This window comes from Engraulis encrasicolus, chromosome 7, assembly GCF_034702125.1.
Source record: "Engraulis encrasicolus isolate BLACKSEA-1 chromosome 7, IST_EnEncr_1.0, whole genome shotgun sequence".
Lineage (NCBI taxonomy): Eukaryota > Metazoa > Chordata > Actinopteri > Clupeiformes > Engraulidae > Engraulis > Engraulis encrasicolus.
This window is the reverse complement of record NC_085863.1, coordinates 8225680-8233179: the sequence shown is the minus strand read 5'-3', so window position 1 is coordinate 8233179 and position 7500 is coordinate 8225680. Positions and strand designations below refer to the sequence as shown.

The following is a 7500-nucleotide window of genomic DNA, read 5'->3' as shown; positions in this document are numbered from 1 at the left end:
CTCTCATACTGTCCTGTAATAATAAAGGCCAAAAAGCCCCAAAAAATACTTTAAAAAAGGGCTCAGACTTGTAGACTGAGGGTTTCTAGCCCAAAAGGTTGCTGGTTCGACTCCCGACACCACCAGAAGTGGTGGGTGGTCTGCTCTGAGCAACACAGCCCTTTCTCATACCATAACACTTATTAATTTAAGACCGGTTCATCAACAGACTGTTGCAAGAATCGATTTACGACATGCAGGAAACACTATACAATTGGCTTTGTTTACAGACGACCGTGATACGGTACACGGCTTAAAATGTTTACCATCTTTACAGTAATGAGGCCAGGAGATGACAAAAGACTGTAGTGAAATATGGAGGTCTATTGCCAAGTGATGAGTGAGCAAGTTTGTAATTTATTTCTACCCTGAGAGACCCTGCAGATGTGGAGTTTGGGTGATTGTGTCATTCGCTAAGAAGATATACAAACATATGCACTCAGGCACATGTACGCGCGCACACACACACACACAGAGACTTACACACACACACACACACTTGTGCTTTTCCCCCTGCCATGAGTGGAGACACACACACACACACACACACACACACACACACACACACACACACACACACACACACACACACACACACACACACACACACACACACACACTGAGCCCTTCCCCTGTTGTGAGTGAAGAAAGACCCACAACATTGTTCACTTTTTCCCTGTCATTCTACACTGCTGCCTCACACACACTGCGCCTCTGTTAACTCAGTGAGAGTTCGCTTTCAAACATGTGTGGTCTACGATCTTTCTGCAGAGCAGACACGCACAAACACGGACGCCGTGTACTGTATGAGAGCAAGTGAACAAGCATGAGAGATGGCGTGTGTATTGTAAACTCCTCCATCCCTTCAACGCTGGAGCCGCGAGCCAGCAGCGTTGCTAGCCTAGCCTAGCCGTGATGTCTCATCACTCCCCTGGTAGCGACTGTCTGGCTGCAGCGCATTAGCGTGTGTCTTTGGAGTTTGGACGTTCTCCGTCGCCAGCCAATGAAACACAATGCAGTTTGCAGCCACCCCGACTCCATATTGGTGTCATGTGATGCGAGCTAGTTGGCAGAGCCACTGACAGCTTTGGCCAGGCCCAGAACAAGATCAGTTGAAAGCACCCCCACTCAATACAATGTAATAGGGACCCAATGTTACCCTTCCTCCCGGGGCTGCTGACAGCTTTTGCTGGGCCCGGGACAAAGTCATTTGAAAGGGCCTCCAATCCAATACATAAAGTATAATGTAATGAGGACCCAATTTTGGGCCCATCGTTCTCTCTGGGCCCGGGACAACTGAACCAACCCACCCCGTCGCCTTCCCTGTCCGCAACCACTGACCCGTGTCCCCACACCCACCCCCCCAACACACACACACACACACAGCCGCCCCACCCACCCACCCCATGTCGACTTCCCTGCTAGTTGGGACAATGCACGGCCTGAGTTGGTCAGGGCACAAATGTACAACTCAGAAACATTGCATTTCTGACAGGTTAGGTTTAGGGATGGTTTTGGAAAGGGCACAATTTGAAAACTTGGAAACATATAATGAGAGTAAGATAGAACCTTTTTTTAGAAAAAGGGTACTATGTTCCCCTTTCCCATACAAAGACAGGGGAACATAGGACCCGGGGAACATAGGACCTGGGGAACATAGGTACGCTCCCGACTTCCCTGCTCATTGGGACTATGCACGGCCTGAGTGTTCTCAGCAGCAGGGACCAGGGCAGATGGAGTGGTCGCCGGTCTCTTGTCTGCTTCGCTTCTCCCTTTTCTCTAGTCTAAACTCCCTGTAAATCTCCAGGCTAGGTCAAGTGTGCTGCTGGGACACAAGTTCCTATTCACGTACTACGGAACCGTCTCATTGCGCTTGGCTCCGGGACAGCTCCCATTACAGCTGTCAGTGTTGTTGAATAAATACCTAAATCACCATGACAACAGCGCTGGAATTCCCAAAGTATTCCTTTCCTGAATAGACAGGAAATTACACGTGGAATTTGGGAGCCGTTTCCTCACATGCAGCATCAGCGTGTATATATTAAGTGTCTTGATATTTTATTTAAAAAGATGGGAGTTGTTATGAGTTAGGAATCTCTGTTTACCTCTGAAGCTTCATGCCATGTGCTGTGACCACAGAGAGAGAGAGGGGGAGGGAGAGAGAGAGAGAGACAGAGAGAGAGAGAGAGAGAGAGAGAGAGAGAGAGAGAGAGAGAGAGAGAGGAAGAGGACAAAAACACAGAGAGAGAGAGAACATTTGATTCCAATCAAAGATAAAGAGAGTCCGCCACCAAAAAATCCACTCTGACATCCATGATGTGCGAATCTGCATGCACATGTGCACAGGTCAATAAAAACTCACATCTTGAGCTATTCACTGGTGCTCGGGTGTCATAAAAACTCCCCTTGTGGCTTCGCAGTGGCATTTGGACAGTGTTGTGGACGTCAGGAATGCATTACAGGAACGCGTTTCGAACCTGCGTCACTGGCAGAGCTTCCCCCTCACTGAGAGAGAGAGAAAGAGATAGAGAGAGAGAGCAATTGATATTGGGTAGAGAGGAAAGATGGTTAATGGAGAGAGTAGAGAGAGAGAGAGAGTAATGGAGGGGAAATAAATATTGTGTAGTGGTGATAGGGATAATGGGAAGAGGACAGAATGAGAGAGATGAGATGAGAGAAAGGGTAGGAGAGGAGAGGCAGTGACAGTCATCATGGTAGAGAGAGAGAGAGAGAGAGAGAGAGAGAGAGAGAGAGAGAGAGAGAGAGAGAGAGAGAGAGAGAGAGAGCGAGCGCCAAATGGGGTTACTCGGCCACAGAGTTCTCTCTCCCTGGCCGTTTATTACATCTGACATTGCGGACCGGCGCATAGCTGGGGACCGCCGCTTTTTTCATTAACTGGAATTCCTCAGGCCTGTCACCACCTGGCAGGCAAACCAGGCAATTGCCTAGGGCCCCCTTTGTGAAAAGGGGCCCCATGGTAAGGACTGGCTATGTACTTGTATTCAAATGATAGCAATGACAACTTTGTGAGTGAGGCGAAACATCCCTAAATTCAATGACCAAAAAGTGCAATGATACTGCCATCAAAATCTCTCTCTTTCGAGGCGAACCCTCCCTATTAGTCACAAAATAAGAGAATGGCCCCAAGTCTCTCTTTGCCCAGGGCCCCCAAATACCTTGAAACGGGCCTGGAATTCCTGTTCGGGGAGGAGGACTGTAGGGGAGCAATCAGTGGCCCTTTATGAATGGAACAAGTCAGGGCTCCCTCTAAAAAGAAAACCAATCTATTAAAATCTAAAAAATGCTCACCGACCGTATCACTGTCTGGCCTGGAGAAGCACTCACATCACCTCAATTAAATTTATACATTTTTTCTGAAGTCATGCTTTTCTAATTTCACTGCTGTGAGGTGTACTGTATAAATCTCTGTCTCGACTGAAGACTTGCCCTTAGTAAATTGAAGTAAGCCCTCGTAAATCTGACATTAAATGTGCATCACCGACGTCAGTTTGGACGGTCAATTTTCCAGCCTTTTCCATTTCAGCGTTTTCCCTTTCTCTCAGTGCATATCTGAACTAAAGTTTGTTCCTAAATACAAATATTGAACACATTTGAATACAAATAGAAACATTTATGCAGAGTTCTTCCATTGTTTTGGCGCTCGGTTACCATGGCAGCAGTCACTGTTCAAGAATGGTGGCATTAACAGACTGGGCCGGTCTGGCTCCAAAATAAAAAGTGTGGGTGTCTTTGCACGGTCCCCTGTTATTGTTGGGCCAGTCTGTGAGAAAATGCTTAAAGCCCAACTGTGTTGGCCCCTGAGGACTCTCGGCCCACTGGAAAATGCCCTGTAGGCCAGATATTTTGATTAATCATTTTTGTTTTATTACTTATTTCTTTATTTCTTTTTACTTTGTTTCTTTGGATGCAGAGCTGATGACCCCATCATCATTTCACTACAAATAATACGTATGTGACGAATAAAATCATTTGAACTTGAACTTGATTACCAGGCCAGGCTGGTTGACAGCCGAGACAATCAGCAGCAGATTTCGCTAACGCTTTATTTTAGGGATACATCTATAAGCACTAATACATACAATGTTAATGTCTGCATAAGTAACTTGTAAGGCATGTACTAAGCAAACGCTAAGGCCTACTAGGTCCTTACTAAGGTTAAATTGGTTATAAATCCCTTATTGTGCATGAACAAGACATTTGCGAATACATGCCTAACAAATGTTTGATTTTGCTTTGTACATGCCTTACAAGTTACTTATACAGGGACATTGTATGTATTAGTGCTAATAGATGTATCCCTAAAGTAAAGTGTTACCCATATTTCATTACAGACGTCAGGTTTCTGCAGACATTTTGCGGTGATTTAACTTGAGTATTAGATGTAGTGATAAAAGGTGTATCAGTAACCTACCTGGCTCTGGCCAGACGACAACTGACACTGTTTGCCTCTTTTTCCCCTCACTACGTTGAACCTCTTTGACTATGTAATCTCTGAAAATCCTCATAGTGGAAGTTGAGTGAATAGAAAATTCCGCCTAGATGTAAGTGTAGCATGCGAGAAGGTTAGTGTATTGGACCCTTAGTAGGCCTAAAGGATTTTGCAATACTTACTGTAGCATCTCTGTTTGACACTCTAAGTTGCATTAACATACTTTTGCATCTGCTAAATTGAATGCAACTGAATCGCTGCAAGCTCACTGCTGTCAACAGAGCTAAGCTCACGTCACTACCTTCTTTTGAGCGGTGACCTCCCCGGCGCTATTTGATGTTGCTGCTTCGAGCGGGCCGTGCTAATTAGCCGCCAGATGCTAATCCTTTAATGTGAGGAGTTGATTGTTTTGATCCATCCGAGGGCAGAGGGCCAGCTCTCCAGCAGGGCTGTGTTGACACACACACACACACACACACACACACACACACACACACACACACACACACACACACACACACACACACACACACACACACACACACACACACACACACACACACACACACACACACACACACACACACACAGATACAGGGTCATGCACCACAGATGGGGTTCTGGAGTTTTTGGAGCTAAGCCTAGCTGCCCCTGTGAGCTAAGCCCTCGAAATGTACACAAACAAACAGACACATAGTCACACATTCTCTCTCTCTCTCTCTCTCTCTCTCTCTCTCTCTCTCTCTCTCTCTCTCTCTCTCTCTCTCTCTCTCTCTCTCTCTCTCTCTCTCACACACACACACACTCACACTCACACTCACACACACACACACACACACACACACACACACACACACACACACACACACACACACACACACGCCAAGCAAAACAATTGATGAAAAGAACGGGTGGTTGGTTAGAAGAATTCTTCTGGGACGAAATGCCCTCCTGCTCTTAGAAGAATAGAGTTTACTACAGCTTAACTCTCTTGATGGAGATGACCTGGATGATTGAGAATCTTCACAGCCACACTACAGCTGGGTCATTCTACGATTTGTGTGCGCTTTTAGGTCCGTGGACTTTATTTGCCAATTCCACTAACTATTAACTGCATCCAATGATGTTTTGGACATTAGCACACATTTATCTGTCATATAATACAAACAGTCAAGACATAACATTATTTCCCTCAGCAAGAATGAATATTTAATACTGGTTTGGGGCGTTTTCATGCCGTCCTGTTTTCCAAATGTCAGATTCAGTCTTCATATTAGCATGGAAAGAAACTTGTTTTGCCCGAGACGATTGCAAATGTTGATTCACAGTAATCATCACAATATGACAAAACTGTCAGAAAGACCATTGTGCTTTCCATTATACATGAAATTTGCCATTTTGTGTGTGTCCACGAAAACTGTGTTAACCACGGTCTGAAACCCCCTCCATAAATCAGTAAGGGTTTGGTCTTAGGCCATATGAATATTATCACGTGATGTCATATCCTCTTTGGCAGGATATGGGAAGACTTTTTGGTAAGTTTTGAGCTCCATTCTTCCATAATTTAATCCTTTCTTTTTCATGTTCCCATAGCGGGAAAATTGCCTGTCAACTGTGTTATCAACATATTCATAAGAATTTGAATTAGAAATCACATGTAGAAAAACACAGATAAAGCATACAAATACATGAATTGATTAAGGTGTTGTGGTGGCACTTCTGAGGTCCTCAGTTAGCACAACACCATAAAAATGGCTGAAATGTCAAGCCGTGTTACCGTCAATAGTGTTACGCATCAGCTATGACAGTTTAGGAGGACTGTGTTTTTCCTACTTATGAAGCTCAACAGTCACATTTTCTATATCAGTTGCACAGATTAATGACAACATTATTGGTAAGGGACATAAGCACTTTCAAACGTATTTTGTTTCAACTCTGTAGTATTTTTATATATGTTTGAAATGACGTAGTATTTGTTCATAACACTGTTGACAAAATAATCAAGCAAATGTTCGCTTTCATAAGAGTATTTATCAAATGATTTAAGATTAAGCTTGGCAATTTGTTTGTTTGGAAACTTAAATGTATACACTATGGAAACATCTAGGTCATTTATTTGAAAAAAAAAATACTGATAATTGACATTTTGCGTTTGCCAAAAGCGCACTGGAAACGTAGAATGACCCAGCTATAAAGGGGCGGATGAGGCTGTCGGTTCCTATGTTACCCTGTGCGTGCTATCCTAAGCACAATAAAGTGCTGGCTTGTGTTTGCTTAGCAGTGCAGAGCAGCATGTGAGCTGCCTGCGCTGTGCTGTGTAGCGTTGCGCTGTACGCTCGGCTCTAAAGAGATTCCAGGGAGCTGGGGGTGTTGGAAGTGGCTGGAGAGGAGAGGGGGTAGTAGTCTTCACTCCAGAGGTTGGAGTGGCAGTATGGGGTAGGTGGTGGTGGTGATGGGGGGAGGGCGGGGTGTAAGGGTGGCCATATGACTTCAATTAGCCCCCTTCAGCCTCTCCTTTCTCCTCTCTCTCTCTCTCTCTCTCTCTCTCTCTCTCTCTCTCTCTCTCTCTCTCTCCCCACCCACCCTATACCCTGCTCCACCTCACTCTGACCATATCCCACCCATTCCATAAGGGTTTTGCGGTTCTTCTTGCAGTTCAGTGCAGTGCAGTGGCAGGCCGTTGTAAATCTGGCCTCTCTCCCCCGTTGGCCTTATTAATAACTGTAGGTTTTCATTAGGCCTGATTTACTGATGTACTCCTGGGGGGTGGTGGTGGTGGTGTTTGGGGGCGGGAGGGGGGTGGCTATGCAGCACGAGGCCTACTGCAGCCCCACAGCCACTCACCCTCAGCCAGGGTCCATGCTTGGCCATGGCTGTGAAAGGGGTCAGTGAAAGCTGACAAGCACTCAGGATTTACGAGTGGACAGGGATGGGCCTCATAAATACCTGTCTCTTTCTCTTATCCTTTTTTATTATCCTTATCCTTATCCTTCTATCCTGATTCTTCTTTA

The 7500-nt window shown here is 45.4% G+C and overlaps 1 protein-coding gene across 1 annotated transcript in view; it reads left to right on the top strand.

The window, feature by feature from the left end:
- The window catches only part of pdlim4 (PDZ and LIM domain 4), a 75215-nt gene that overhangs the window by 36490 nt on the left and 31225 nt on the right, over positions 1 to 7500 (top strand). The gene's annotated exons all lie outside the window — the stretch shown is intronic.